General features: G+C 31.2%; 1 long non-coding RNA gene across 1 annotated transcript; it reads right to left on the bottom strand.

Annotated features, from left to right (window-relative positions):
* Positions 1–1,849: 1,849 nt before the first annotated feature.
* Positions 1,850–2,878, bottom strand: LOC147305310 (uncharacterized). Its single transcript, XR_015126623.1, has 3 exons — positions 2,644–2,878; positions 2,447–2,558; positions 1,850–2,366 (listed from the first exon to the last, which is right to left on the bottom strand). It is a non-coding gene; the product is annotated as an uncharacterized LOC147305310 (long non-coding RNA).
* Positions 2,879–16,910: the final 14,032 nt, after the last annotated feature.

The following is a 16,910-nucleotide window of genomic DNA, read 5'->3' as shown; positions in this document are numbered from 1 at the left end:
GTACAGAACAGAGATTGAATCAAAACAACGGAATTAGAATGAACAGAACAGAATTTGAATGAAAACAATGGAATTTGAATGAAAACAACAGAATTTGAATGAAAACAATGGAGGTTTAAAACAAACAAAAGAATTAGAATGAAAACAACAGAGTTTGAATGAAAACAATGGAATTAGAATGTACAGAACAGAGTTTGAATGAAAACAACGGAATTAGAATGAACAGAACAGAGTTTGAATCAAAACAATGGAATTTGAATGAAAACAACAGAATTAGAATGTACAGAACAGAGTTTGAATTAAAACAATGGAATTAGAATGTACAGAACAGAGTTTGAATGAAAACAACGGAATTAGAATGAACAGAACAGAATTTGAATCAAAACAATGGAATTAGAATGTACAGAACAGAGTTTGAATGAAAACAACGGAATTAGAATGAACAGAACAGAATTTGAATCAAAACAATGGAATTTGAATGAAAACAACGGAATTAGAATGTACAGGGCCCTGTTTCAGGAAGCCGGTTTAGAAAACTCAGAGTGAAAAACGATACGCAGGGTTGAGTAACCCCGAACTGTCCAACTCGGAATATTCGGTTTCAGAAAGGCTGATAACAAGTAGTTCAGTCAACGCGGAGTTGCTTTAACCCCAAGTGAAGCGCGCGGACGAGGATACATAAAGCCCTGATCAGTGGAGCACAGATTAAGCGAGTCACCATGGAGACGGAGGGAAAGAAGGCGCGGTCAATGTATTTCACAGCGCTTGAGGCCGAAATTCTGATGGCAGCATATGCCGATAACATGCAAATTCCGCGGAAAAAAGTAACACAGCGACAGCTGCAAAAGAAAGTGAGCATGCATGGCAAAACATAGCCGACAGAGTCAATGCGTGAGTGTTAATTTAAACATTGATCTAGGGATTTCCACCCATTTAACACGTTATTTTATCATATGTTATTTTATTTGTTATTTTATACATTTTATTTTGTGACGTGATGTGAGCGCAGGTGCAACCCAACAGGCCCCAAACGTTCCTGGCAGCAAGTAAAAATGAAATATAAAAATATAGTCCAAACAGGTAAGGTGTAATTGTATTATGAGCCATAGTGCTTGGTCTGTTTGTAAATCAATTGCAGTTAGAGGCTACATTAATTTTCTGTCTGTAAGCACTTATTGAAATTATCTGAGCACATTACAAGTACATATTTGCTTACTCTGTATGCTCAAATGTGACCCGTTATAGCCAACAGAAAAAAAGCGGAGGCCCGAAAAACAGGTGGGGGTCCTCCACCACCACCACCACTCACAGAGGCTGAGCAGTTGGCCCTCAGCCAAAACAGTGGGCGCCCTGTGGCCGAAGGCATCTCTGCGGGGACATCCTCTGAGTCAATAACCCCGCAAGACACAAGTGCCTACATAGGGGGTAAATTCAAAATAATACATGATGTGCATACATCCTTTCTTCACAGTCACCTTTGCAGTGCTACTCATTCATTTGATAAACTCTTTACCATAATGGATTATTTTGTAGTGAAGTTATTTTCCTACTGATTTTGCCTTGCCTCAGTCTTGGTTGTCTTTGAGAGCATAATGACAATGAAGTGTAAGGTGATTTGTATGTTTGTTAATTGCCATTTGGTCCCTTGTAAGTTATAAGTGACCTGTATAAACCTCATATTCTATCAGTTGATGGTGATGGTGTACTGCATCTGGTGCAGCCTCCTGTTGAGCCAGACCAACATGCAGTTGTGAGTAATACTCCACAGATTATATGAGTTTACAGTAGAACAGCAATGTTGTTTATTTCTTTACTACAGGAAAATAATGAAGAAACATTGACAGCTGTTACAGAGGAGGAAGCAACAGAGACACTTTATGAGGTTTACATCTTTTAATACTTTGTGTACAGGAAATACAGGCGACCAATAAAGCCAGTTGAACAAAAAATCTGTTTATTCTTCTTTCAACATGTTGAGGTGATGGGTCAAAAGAAATGATTGTGACATATGGTGTCTCTGACTGCTCTTCCATCTTGTATGTCCGTGGGAGGGTCAGGATGTTCATGGTTTGGATCACTGCTGTTTGGTTCAGAAGGACAGTGTTCTCCTCTAATTGTGGCAATGTTGTGAAGAATCACACATGCCACAATAATGTCACATGCCCTTTCTGGGGTGACCCTGAGTCTTTGCAGGCACTGGAACCGGGCCTTAAGCATTCCGATAGTCATTTCAACTCTGGCTCTTGTCCTGCAATTAGCCAGATTATATCGCTGCTGTGGGCCCGGTTCAGGGTCAGAGTAAGGGGTAAGCAAATAGGGTAAACATGGATACCCCCTATCACCAAGCAAGTAGCCAGTGAACTCTCCTAAGACAGAAGGATACACTTCAGTTCAAATGTCCCTGAAGCAATTGGTCTTTATATATTTTAAAGTATTTTCAACTCACCATGTCCAAATTTTGTGCTCAGTGTACATTCACGGAATATTTGTGAGTCATGGACAGAGCCTGGCCACTTGGCTTCCACATTTGTGATAATGTTGGCAGCATCACATATGATCTTCACAGTGCAGAGAACACAAATTAGCATCCATTACTATGATGAAATAATTTGTTAGTTTGAAATGCTACAGGGAACTATGTACCTGTACATTAATGCTGTGGAAAGACTTCCTGTTCACATAGTCTCCTTCATTTACTGAAGGAGCAATGATTGGAATGTGAGTACCATCTATACAGCCAATCACGCCTGGGAACCCTGAAAATAAATGTAAAATTTAAGTAGTAGTTCAAGTATCACCACATCATAAATTAAGTTTTGGTCATCCTGATACCTGCAATTTTGTGGCATCCCTCTTTGATGAATCTTGTGGGTCTATGACCGGGGAACACAAACGAGTACAGGAGACGTTTCAGTGCAACTGTAACATTCCTGACTGCCCGACAGACGGTAGCCTTGGAAACGTGCTCAGCGTAACCAATATTATACAGAAAGCTCCCGTTTGCAAAAAACCGAAGTGCAATACAAATAATATGTACAGAACTGAGAGCATGTCCGCGATGTGTCACATGCGTAATATATGGCCTGAGGATGTTATCCAAATAAATTATAGATTGTGCTGAGAAACGGTAACGTTCGCACAGACAATCATCAGGAAATGATAAAATGTCCAAACGCGCTCTGATCACTCTCTCCCGGCGGAGAGCTCTGCGAAGAATTTGGGCTTCACGATCTACTGGCTCTTCAAGGAAGGGACACGCCATGTCTGACACTTCCTACTGTCAGGTTTCCGACAAAGGGGCGGAGACAGTCAGGGTTAGTTGTAGTAAACCTGCTAGGGGGCAGGTTAGCTTCACGGCGTGTGTCGTCATAGTGACTCACTCAGGCTTCAGCTGAACTCGCTTTGTGAAACCGAAAACCCAGAGTTTTCGTTAACTCAGGGTATACTTACTCAGTTTTTCCACTAAACCGGCTTCCTGAAACAGGGCCCAGAACAGAGTTTGAATGAAAACAACGGAATTAGAATGTAAAGAACAGAATTTGAATCAAAATAATTGAATTTGAATGAAAACAACAGAATTTGAATCAAAACAACGGAATTAACATGAAAATGACGGAATTTTAATGAAAACAACAGAATTTGAATAAAAAGAGTAGAATTAGAATGAAAACAAAAGCATTTGAATGAAAACAACCGAATTTCAATAAAAAGAATGGAATTAGAATGAAATGAATAGAATTTGAATGAAAACAACGGAATTAGAATGAACAGAACAGAATTTGAATGAAAACAATGGAAGTTGAATGAAAACAACAGAATTTGAATCAAAACAATGGAATTTTAAAGCAAATAACAGAATTAGAATGAAAACAACAGTATTTGAATGAAAACAACGGAATTAGAATGTACAGAACAGAGTTTGAATGAAAACAACGGAATTAGAATGTACAGAACAGAATTTGAATGAAAACAAAGGAATTAGAATGTGCAGAACAGACTTTGAATGAAAACAATGGAATTAGAATGTAAAGAAGCGAATTTGAATCAAAACAATGGAATTTGAATGAAAACAACAGAATTTGAATCAAAACAACGGAATTAACATGAAAACGACGGAATTTTGAATGAAAACAACAGAATTTGAATAAAAAGAGTAGAAGTAGAATGAAAACAAAAGCATTTGAACGAAAACAACCGAATTTCAATAAAAAGAACGGAATTAGAATGAAATGAATAGAATTTGAATGAAAACAACGGAATTAGAATGAAAACAACAGAATTTAAATGTACAGAACAGAGTTTGAATGAAAACAATGGAATTAGAATGTACAGAACAGAGTTTGAATCAAAACAATGGAATTAGAATGTACAGAACAGAGTTTGAATCAAAACAACGGAATTAGAATGTAAAGAACAGAGTTTGAATGAAAACAACGGAATTAGAATGTACAGAACAGAGTTTGAATCAAAACAACGGAATTAGAATGAACAGAACAGAATTTGAATGAAAACAATGGAATTTGAATGAAAACAACAGAATTTGAATGAAAACAATGGAAGTTTAAAACAAACAAAAGAATTAGAATGAAAACAACAGAGTTTGAATGAAAACAACGGAATTAGAATGTACAGAACAGAGTTTGAATGAAAACAACGGAATTAGAATGTACAGAACAGAGTGTGAATGAAAACAACGGAATTACAATGTACAGAACAGAATTTGAATGAAAACAAAGGAATTAGAATGTGCAGAACAGACTTTGAATGAAAACAATGGAATTAGAATGTAAAGAAGCGAATTTGAATCAAAACAATGGAATTTGAATGAAAACAACAGAATTTGAATCAAAACAACGGAATTAACATGAAAACGACGGAATTTTGAATGAAAACAACAGAATTTGAATAAAAAGAGTAGAAGTAGAATGAAAACAAAAGCATTTGAACGAAAACAACCGAATTTCAATAAAAAGAACGGAATTAGAATGAAATGAATAGAATTTGAATGAAAACAACGGAATTAGAATGAAAACAACAGAATTTAAATGTACAGAACAGAGTTTGAATGAAAACAATGGAATTAGAATGTACAGAACAGAGTTTGAATCAAAACAATGGAATTAGAATGTACAGAACAGAGTTTGAATCAAAACAACGGAATTAGAATGTAAAGAACAGAGTTTGAATGAAAACAACGGAATTAGAATGTACAGAACAGAGTTTGAATCAAAACAACGGAATTAGAATGAACAGAACAGAATTTGAATGAAAACAATGGAATTTGAATGAAAACAACAGAATTTGAATGAAAACAATGGAAGTTTAAAACAAACAAAAGAATTAGAATGAAAACAACAGAGTTTGAATGAAAACAACGGAATTAGAATGTACAGAACAGAGTTTGAATGAAAACAACGGAATTAGAATGAACAGAACAGAGTTTGAATCAAAACAATGGAATTTGAATGAAAACAACAGAATTAGAATGTACAGAACAGAGTTTGAATTAAAACAATGGAATTAGAATGTACAGAACAGAGTTTGAATGAAAACAACGGAATTAGAATGTACAGAACAGAGTTTGAAAGAAAACAACGGAATTAGAATGTAAAGAACAGAATTTGAATCAAAATAATGGAATTTGAATGAAAACAACAGAATTTGAATCAAAACAACGGAATTAACATGAAAATGACGGAATTTTAATGAAAACAACAGAATTTGAATAAAAAGAGTAGAATTAGAATGAAAACAAAAGCATTTGAATGAAAACAACCGAATTTCAAAAAAAAGAATGGAATTAGAATGAAATGAATAGAATTTGAATGAAAACAACGGAATTAGAATGAACAGAACAGAATTTGAATCAAAACAATGGAAGTTGAATGAAAACAACAGAATTTGAATCAAAACAATGGAATTTTAAAGCAAATAACAGAATTAGAATGAAAACAACAGTATTTGAATGAAAACAACGGAATTAGAATGTACAGAACAGAGTTTGAATGAAAACAACGGAATTAGAATGTACAGAACAGAGTGTGAATGAAAACAACGGAATTACAATGTACAGAACAGAATTTGAATGAAAACAAAGGAATTAGAATGTGCAGAACAGACTTTGAATGAAAACAATGGAATTAGAATGTAAAGAAGCGAATTTGAATCAAAACAATGGAATTTGAATGAAAACAACAGAATTTGAATCAAAACAACGGAATTAACATGAAAACGACGGAATTTTGAATGAAAACAACAGAATTTGAATAAAAAGAGTAGAATTAGAATGAAAACAAAAGCATTTGAACGAAAACAACCGAATTTCAATAAAAAGAACGGAATTAGAATGAAATGAATAGAATTTGAATGAAAACAACGGAATTAGAATGAACAGAACAGAGTTTGAATGAAAACAATGGAATTTGAATGAAAACAACAGAATTTAAATGTACAGAACAGAGTTTGAATGAAAACAATGGAATTAGAATGTACAGAACAGAGTTTGAATCAAAACAATGGAATTAGAATGTACAGAACAGAGTTTGAATCAAAACAACGGAATTAGAATGTAAAGAACAGAGTTTGAATGAAAACAACGGAATTAGAATGAACAGAACAGAATTTGAATAAAAACAATGGAATTTGAATGAAAACAACAGAATTAGAATGTACAGAACAGAGTTTGAATGAAAACAACGGAATTAACATGAAAATGACGGAATTTTAATGAAAACAACAGAATTTGAATAAAAAGAGTAGAATTAGAATGAAAACAAAAGCATTTGAATGAAAACAACCGAATTTCAATAAAAAGAATGGAATTAGAATGAAATGAATAGAATTTGAATGAAAACAACGGAATTAGAATGAACAGAACAGAATTTGAATCAAAAGAATGGAAGTTGAATGAAAACAACAGAATTTGAATCAAAACAATGGAATTTTAAAGCAAATAACAGAATTAGAATGAAAACAACAGTATTTGAATGAAAACAACAGAATTAGAATGTACAGAACAGAGTTTGAATGAAAACAACGGAATTAGAATGTACAGAACAGAGTGTGAATGAAAACAACGGAATTACAATGTACAGAACAGAATTTGAATGAAAACAAAGGAATTAGAATGTGCAGAACAGACTTTGAATGAAAACAATGGAATTAGAATGTAAAGAAGCAAATTTGAATCAAAACAATGGAATTTGAATGAAAACAACAGAATTTGAATCAAAACAACGGAATTAACATGAAAACGACGGAATTTTGAATGAAAACAACAGAATTTGAATAAAAAGAGTAGAATTAGAATGAAAACAAAAGCATTTGAACGAAAACAACCGAATTTCAATAAAAAGAACGGAATTAGAATGAAATGAATAGAATTTGAATGAAAACAACGGAATTAGAATGAACAGAACAGAGTTTGAATGAAAAAAATGGAATTTGAATGAAAACAACAGAATTTAAATGTACAGAACAGAGTTTGAATGAAAACAATGGAATTAGAATGTACAGAACAGAGTTTGAATCAAAACAATGGAATTAGAATGTACAGAACAGAGTTTGAATCAAAACAACGGAATTAGAATGTAAAGAACAGAGTTTGAATGAAAACAACGGAATTAGAATGAACAGAACAGAATTTGAATAAAAACAATGGAATTTGAATGAAAACAACAGAATTAGAATGTACAGAACAGAGTTTGAATCAAAACAACGGAATTAACATGAAAATGACGGAATTTTAATGAAAACAACAGAATTTGAATAAAAAGAGTAGAATTAGAATGAAAACAAAAGCATTTGAATGAAAACAACCGAATTTCAATAAAAAGAATGGAATTAGAATGAAATGAATAGAATTTGAATGAAAACAACGGAATTAGAATGAACAGAACATAATTTGAATCAAAACAATGGAAGTTGAATGAAAACAACAGAATTTGAATCAAAACAATGGAATTTTAAAGCAAATAACAGAATTAGCATGAAAACAACAGTATTTGAATGAAAACAACGGAATTAGAATGTACAGAACAGAGTTTGAATGAAAACAACGGAATTAGAATGTACAGAACAGAGTGTGAATGAAAACAACGGAATTACAATGTACAGAACAGAATTTGAATGAAAACAAAGGAATTAGAATGTGCAGAACAGACTTTGAATGAAAACAATGGAATTACAATGTAAAGAAGCGAATTTGAATCAAAACAATGGAATTTGAATGAAAACAACAGAATTTGAATCAAAACAACGGAATTAACATGAAAACGACGGAATTTTGAATGAAAACAACAGAATTTGAATAAAAAGAGTAGAATTAGAATGAAAACAAAAGCATTTGAACGAAAACAACCGAATTTCAATAAAAAGAACGGAATTAGAATGAAATGAATAGAATTTGAATGAAAACAACGGAATTAGAATGAACAGAACAGAGTTTGAATGAAAACAATGGAATTTGAATGAAAACAACAGAATTTAAATGTACAGAACAGAGTTTGAATGAAAACAATGGAATTAGAATGTACAGAACAGAGTTTGAATGAAAACAATGGAATTAGAATGTACAGAACAGAGTTTGAATCAAAACAACGGAATTAGAATGTAAAGAACAGAGTTTGAATGAAAACAACGGAATTAGAATGAACAGAACAGAATTTGAATAAAAACAATGGAATTTGAATGAAAACAACAGAATTAGAATGTACAGAACAGAGTTTGAATCAAAACAACGGAATTAACATGAAAATGACGGAATTTTAATGAAAACAACAGAATTTGAATAAAAAGAGTAGAATTAGAATGAAAACAAAAGCATTTGAATGAAAACAACCGAATTTCAATAAAAAGAATGGAATTAGAATGAAATGAATAGAATTTGAATGAAAACAACGGAATTAGAATGAACAGAACAGAATTTGAATCAAAAGAAAGGAAGGTGAATGAAAACAACAGAATTTGAATCAAAATAATGGAATTTTAAAGCAAATAACAGAATTAGAATGAAAACAACAGTATTTGAATGAAAACAACGGAATTAGAATGTACAGAACAGAGTTTGAATCAAAACAACGGAATTAGAATGTACAGAACAGAGTGTGAATGAAAACAACGGAATTACAATGTACAGAACAAAATTTGAATGAAAACAAAGGAATTAGAATGTGCAGAACAGACTTTGAATGAAAACAATGGAATTAGAATGTAAAGAAGCGAATTTGAATCAAAACAATGGAATTTGAATGAAAACAACAGAATTTGAATCAAAACAACGGAATTAACATGAAAACGACGGAATTTTGAATGAAAACAACAGAATTTGAATAAAAAGAGTAGAATTAGAATGAAAACAAAAGCATTTGAACGAAAACAACCGAATTTCAATAAAAAGAACGGAATTAGAATGAAATGAATAGAATTTGAATGAAAACAACGGAATTAGAATGAACAGAACAGAGTTTGAATGAAAACAATGGAATTTGAATGAAAACAACAGAATTTAAATGTACAGAACAGAGTTTGAATGAAAACAATGGAATTAGAATGTACAGAACAGAGTTTGAATCAAAACAATGGAATTAGAATGTACAGAACAGAGTTTGAATCAAAACAACGGAATTAGAATGTAAAGTACAGAGTTTGAATGAAAACAACGGAATTAGAATGAACAGAACAGAATTTGAATAAAAACAATGGAATTTGAATGAAAACAACAGAATTAGAATGTACAGAACAGAGTTTGAATCAAAACAACGGAATTAGAATGAACAGAACAGAATTTGAATCAAAACAATGGAATTTGAATGAAAACAACAGAATTAGAATGTACAGAACAGAGTTTGAATCAAAACAACGGAATTAGAATGAATAGAACAGAATTTGAATCAAAACAATGGAATTTGAATGAAAACAACAGAATTAGAATGTACAGAACAGAGTTTGAATGAAAACAACGGAATTAGAATGTACAGAACAGAATTTGAATGAAAACAAAGGAATTAGAATGTGCAGAACAGAGTTTGAATGAAAACAACGGAATTAGAATGTACAGAACAGAGTTTGAATGAAAACAACGGAATTAGAATGTACAGAACAGAGTTTGAATCAAAACAACGGAATTAGAATGAACAGAACAGAATTTGAATGAAAACAATGGAATTTGAATGAAAACAACAGAATTTGAATGAAAACAATGGAAGTTTAAAACAAACAAAAGAATTAGAATGAAAACAACAGAGTTTGAATGAAAACAACGGAATTAGAATGTACAGAACAGAGTTTGAATGAAAACAACAGAATTAGAATGAACAGAACAGAGTTTGAATCAAAACAATGGAATTTGAATGAAAACAACAGAATTTAAATGTACAGAACAGAGTTTGAATGAAAACAATGGAATTAGAATGTACAGAACAGAGTTTGAATCAAAACAATGGAATTAGAATGTACAGAACAGAGTTTAAATGAAAACAACAGAATTAGAATGAACAGAACAGAGTTTGAATCAAAACAATGGAATTTGAATGAAAACAACAGAATTAGAATGTACAGAACAGAGTTTGAATGAAAACAACAGAATTTAAATGTACAGAACAGAGTTTGAATGAAAACAATGGAATTAGAATGTACAGAACAGAGTTTGAATCAAAACAATGGAATTAGAATGTACAGAACAGAGTTTGAATCAAAACAACGGAATTAGAATGTAAAGAAGAGAGTTTGAATGAAAACAACGGAATTAGAATGTACAGAACAGAGTTTGAAAGAAAACAACGGAATTAGAATGAACAGAACAGAGTTTGAATCAAAACAATGGAATTTGAATGAAAACAACAGAATTAGAATGTACAGAACAGAGTTTGAATTAAAACAATGGAATTAGAATGTACAGAACAGAGTTTGAATGAAAACAGCGGAATTAGAATGAACAGAACAGAATTTGAATCAAAACAATGGAATTAGAATGTACAGAACAGAGTTTGAATGAAAACAACGGAATTAGAATGAACAGAACAGAGTTTGAATTAAAACAATGGAATTAGAATGTACAGAACAGAGTTTGAATCAAAACAATGGAATTTGAATGAAAACAACAGAATTTGAATGAAAACAATGGAAGTTTAAAACAAACAAAAGAATTAGAATGAAAACAACAGAGTTTGAATCAAAACAACGGAATTAGAATGAATAGAACAGAATTTGAATCAAAACAATGGAATTTGAATGAAAACAACAGAATTAGAATGTACAGAACAGAGTTTGAATCAAAACAACGGAATTAGAATGTACAGAACAGAGTTTGAATGAAAACAACGGAATTAGAATGTACAGAACAGAGTTTGAATCAAAACAACGGAATTAGAATGAACAGAACAGAATTTGAATGAAAACAATGGAATTTGAATGAAAACAACAGAATTTGAATGAAAACAATGGAAGTTTAAAACAAACAAAAGAATTAGAATGAAAACAACAGAGTTTGAATGAAAACAACGGAATTAGAATGTACAGAACAGAGTTTGAATGAAAACAACAGAATTAGAATGAACAGAACAGAGTTTGAATCAAAACAATGGAATTTGAATGAAAACAACAGAATTAGAATGTACAGAACAGAGTTTGAATGAAAACAACAGAATTTAAATGTACAGAACAGAGTTTGAATGAAAACAATGGAATTAGAATGTACAGAACAGAGTTTGAATCAAAACAATGGAATTAGAATGTACAGAACAGAGTTTGAATCAAAACAACGGAATTAGAATGTAAAGAAGAGAGTTTGAATGAAAACAACGGAATTAGAATGTACAGAACAGAGTTTGAATGAAAACAATGGAATTAGAATGTACAGAACAGAGTTTGAATCAAAACAATGGAATTAGAATGTACAGAACAGAGTTTGAATCAAAACAACGGAATTAGAATGTAAAGAACAGCGTTTGAATGAAAACAACGGAATTAGAATTAACAGAACAGAATTTGAATAAAAACAATGGAATTTGAATGAAAACAACAGAATTAGAATGTACAGAACAGAGTTTGAATCAAAACAACGGAATTAGAATGAACAGAACAGAATTTGAATCAAAACAATGGAATTTGAATGAAAACAACAGAATTAGAATGTACAGAACAGAGTTTGAATCAAAACAACGGAATTAGAATGAATAGAACAGAATTTGAATCAAAACAATGGAATTTGAATGAAAACAACAGAATTAGAATGTACAGAACAGAGTTTGAATGAAAACAACGGAATTAGAATGTACAGAACAGAATTTGAATGAAAACAAAGGAATTAGAATGTGCAGAACAGAGTTTGAATGAAAACAACGGAATTAGAATGTACAGAACAGAGTTTGAATGAAAACAACGGAATTAGAATGTACAGAACAGAGTTTGAATCAAAACAACGGAATTAGAATGAACAGAACAGAATTTGAATGAAAACAATGGAATTTGAATGAAAACAACAGAATTTGAATGAAAACAATGGAAGTTTAAAACAAACAAAAGAATTAGAATGAAAACAACAGAGTTTGAATGAAAACAACGGAATTAGAATGTACAGAACAGAGTTTAAATGAAAACAACAGAATTAGAATGAACAGAACAGAGTTTGAATCAAAACAATGGAATTTGAATGAAAACAACAGAATTAGAATGTACAGAACAGAGTTTGAATGAAAACAACAGAATTTAAATGTACAGAACAGAGTTTGAATGAAAACAATGGAATTAGAATGTACAGAACAGAGTTTGAATCAAAACAATGGAATTAGAATGTACAGAACAGAGTTTGAATCAAAACAACGGAATTAGAATGTAAAGAAGAGAGTTTGAATGAAAACAACGGAATTAGAATGTACAGAACAGAGTTTGAATGAAAACAATGGAATTAGAATGTACAGAACAGAGTTTGAATCAAAACAATGGAATTAGAATGTACAGAACAGAGTTTGAATCAAAACAACGGAATTAGAATGTAAAGAACAGCGTTTGAATGAAAACAACGGAATTAGAATGAACAGAACAGAATTTGAATAAAAACAATGGAATTTGAATGAAAACAACAGAATTAGAATGTACAGAACAGAGTTTGAATCAAAACAACGGAATTAGAATGAACAGAACAGAATTTGAATCAAAACAATGGAATTTGAATGAAAACAACAGAATTAGAATGTACAGAACAGAGTTTGAATCAAAACAACGGAATTAGAATGAATAGAACAGAATTTGAATCAAAACAATGGAATTTGAATGAAAACAACAGAATTAGAATGTACAGAACAGAGTTTGAATGAAAACAACGGAATTAGAATGTACAGAACAGAATTTGAATGAAAACAAAGGAATTAGAATGTGCAGAACAGAGTTTGAATGAAAACAACGGAATTAGAATGTACAGAACAGAGTTTGAATGAAAACAACGGAATTAGAATGTACAGAACAGAGTTTGAATCAAAACAACGGAATTAGAATGAACAGAACAGAATTTGAATGAAAACAATGGAATTTGAATGAAAACAACAGAATTTGAATGAAAACAATGGAAGTTTAAAACAAACAAAAGAATTAGAATGAAAACAACAGAGTTTGAATGAAAACAACGGAATTAGAATGTACAGAACAGAGTTTGAATGAAAACAACAGAATTAGAATGAACAGAACAGAGTTTGAATCAAAACAATGGAATTTGAATGAAAACAACAGAATTAGAATGTACAGAACAGAGTTTGAATGAAAACAACAGAATTTAAATGTACAGAACAGAGTTTGAATGAAAACAATGGAATTAGAATGTACAGAACAGAGTTTGAATCAAAACAATGGAATTAGAATGTACAGAACAGAGTTTGAATCAAAACAACGGAATTAGAATGTAAAGAAGAGAGTTTGAATGAAAACAACGGAATTAGAATGTACAGAACAGAGTTTGAATGAAAACAATGGAATTAGAATGTACAGAACAGAGTTTGAATCAAAACAATGGAATTAGAATGTACAGAACAGAGTTTGAATCAAAACAACGGAATTAGAATGTAAAGAACAGCGTTTGAATGAAAACAACGGAATTAGAATTAACAGAACAGAATTTGAATAAAAACAATGGAATTTGAATGAAAACAACAGAATTAGAATGTACAGAACAGAGTTTGAATCAAAACAACGGAATTAGAATGAACAGAACAGAATTTGAATCAAAACAATGGAATTTGAATGAAAACAACAGAATTAGAATGTACAGAACAGAGTTTGAATCAAAACAACGGAATTAGAATGAATAGAACAGAATTTGAATCAAAACAATGGAATTTGAATGAAAACAACAGAATTAGAATGTACAGAACAGAGTTTGAATGAAAACAACGGAATTAGAATGTACAGAACAGAATTTGAATGAAAACAAAGGAATTAGAATGTGCAGAACAGAGTTTGAATGAAAACAACGGAATTAGAATGTACAGAACAGAGTTTGAATGAAAACAACGGAATTAGAATGTACAGAACAGAGTTTGAATCAAAACAACGGAATTAGAATGAACAGAACAGAATTTGAATGAAAACAATGGAATTTGAATGAAAACAACAGAATTTGAATGAAAACAATGGAAGTTTAAAACAAACAAAAGAATTAGAATGAAAACAACAGAGTTTGAATGAAAACAACGGAATTAGAATGTACAGAACAGAGTTTAAATGAAAACAACAGAATTAGAATGAACAGAACAGAGTTTGAATCAAAACAATGGAATTTGAATGAAAACAACAGAATTAGAATGTACAGAACAGAGTTTGAATGAAAACAACAGAATTTAAATGTACAGAACAGAGTTTGAATGAAAACAATGGAATTAGAATGTACAGAACAGAGTTTGAATCAAAACAATGGAATTAGAATGTACAGAACAGAGTTTGAATCAAAACAACGGAATTAGAATGTAAAGAAGAGAGTTTGAATGAAAACAACGGAATTAGAATGTACAGAACAGAGTTTGAATGAAAACAATGGAATTAGAATGTACAGAACAGAGTTTGAATCAAAACAATGGAATTAGAATGTACAGAACAGAGTTTGAATCAAAACAACGGAATTAGAATGTAAAGAACAGCGTTTGAATGAAAACAACGGAATTAGAATGAACAGAACAGAATTTGAATAAAAACAATGGAATTTGAATGAAAACAACAGAATTAGAATGTACAGAACAGAGTTTGAATCAAAACAACGGAATTAGAATGAACAGAACAGAATTTGAATCAAAACAATGGAATTTGAATGAAAACAACAGAATTAGAATGTACAGAACAGAGTTTGAATCAAAACAACGGAATTAGAAGGAATAGAACAGAATTTGAATCAAAACAATGGAATTTGAATGAAAACAACAGAATTAGAATGTACAGAACAGAGTTTGAATGAAAACAACGGAATTAGAATGTACAGAACAGAATTTGAATGAAAACAAAGGAATTAGAATGTGCAGAACAGAGTTTGAATGAAAACAACGGAATTAGAATGTACAGAACAGAGTTTGAATGAAAACAACGGAATTAGAATGTACAGAACAGAGTTTGAATCAAAACAACGGAATTAGAATGAACAGAACAGAATTTGAATGAAAACAATGGAATTTGAATGAAAACAACAGAATTTGAATGAAAACAATGGAAGTTTAAAACAAACAAAAGAATTAGAATGAAAACAACAGAGTTTGAATGAAAACAACGGAATTAGAATGTACAGAACAGAGTTTAAATGAAAACAACAGAATTAGAATGAACAGAACAGAGTTTGAATCAAAACAATGGAATTTGAATGAAAACAACAGAATTAGAATGTACAGAACAGAGTTTGAATGAAAACAACAGAATTTAAATGTACAGAACAGAGTTTGAATGAAAACAATGGAATTAGAATGTACAGAACAGAGTTTGAATCAAAACAATGGAATTAGAATGTACAGAACAGAGTTTGAATCAAAACAACGGAATTAGAATGTAAAGAAGAGAGTTTGAATGAAAACAACGGAATTAGAATGTACAGAACAGAGTTTGAATGAAAACAACGGAATTAGAATGAACAGAACAGAGTTTGAATCAAAACAATGGAATTTGAATGAAAACAACAGAATTAGAATGTACAGAACAGAGTTTGAATTAAAACAATGGAATTAGAATGTACAGAACAGAGTTTGAATGAAAACAGCGGAATTAGAAGGAACAGAACAGAATTTGAATCAAAACAATGGAATTAGAATGTACAGAACAGAGTTTGAATGAAAACAACGGAATTAGAATGAACAGAACAGAGTTTGAATTAAAACAATGGAATTAGAATGTACAGAACAGAGTTTGAATGAAAACAATGGAATTTGAATGAAAACAACAGAATTTGAATGAAAACAATGGAAGTTTAAAACAAACAAAAGAATTAGAATGAAAACAACAGAGTTTGAATCAAAACAACGGAATTAGAATGAACAGAACAGAATTTGAATGAAAACAATGGAATTTGAATGAAAACAACAGAATTAGAATGTACAGAACAGAGTTTGAATCAAAACAACGGAATTAGAATGTACAGAACAGAGTTTGAATGAAAACAACGGAATTAGAATGTACAGAACAGAGTTTGAATCAAAACAACGGAATTAGAATGAACAGAACAGAATTTGAATGAAAACAATGGAATTTGAATGAAAACAACAGAATTTGAATGAAAACAATGGAAGTTTAAAACAAACAAAAGAATTAGAATGAAAACAACAGAGTTTGAATGAAAACAACGGAATTAGAATGTACAGAACAGAGTTTGAATGAAAACAACAGAATTAGAATGAACAGAACAGAGTTTGAATCAAAACAATGGAATTTGAATGAAAACAACAGAATTAGAA

Source organism: Aulonocara sp. 'chitande type north' Nkhata Bay, linkage group LG20 (genome assembly GCF_057382095.1).
Source record: "Aulonocara sp. 'chitande type north' Nkhata Bay isolate Kocher_YH1m ecotype deep benthic linkage group LG20, A_spYH_male_GT1.1, whole genome shotgun sequence".
NCBI classification, from domain to species: Eukaryota; Metazoa; Chordata; class Actinopteri; order Cichliformes; family Cichlidae; genus Aulonocara; species Aulonocara sp. 'chitande type north' Nkhata Bay.
This window is presented reverse-complemented; position numbering and strand designations above follow the sequence as displayed.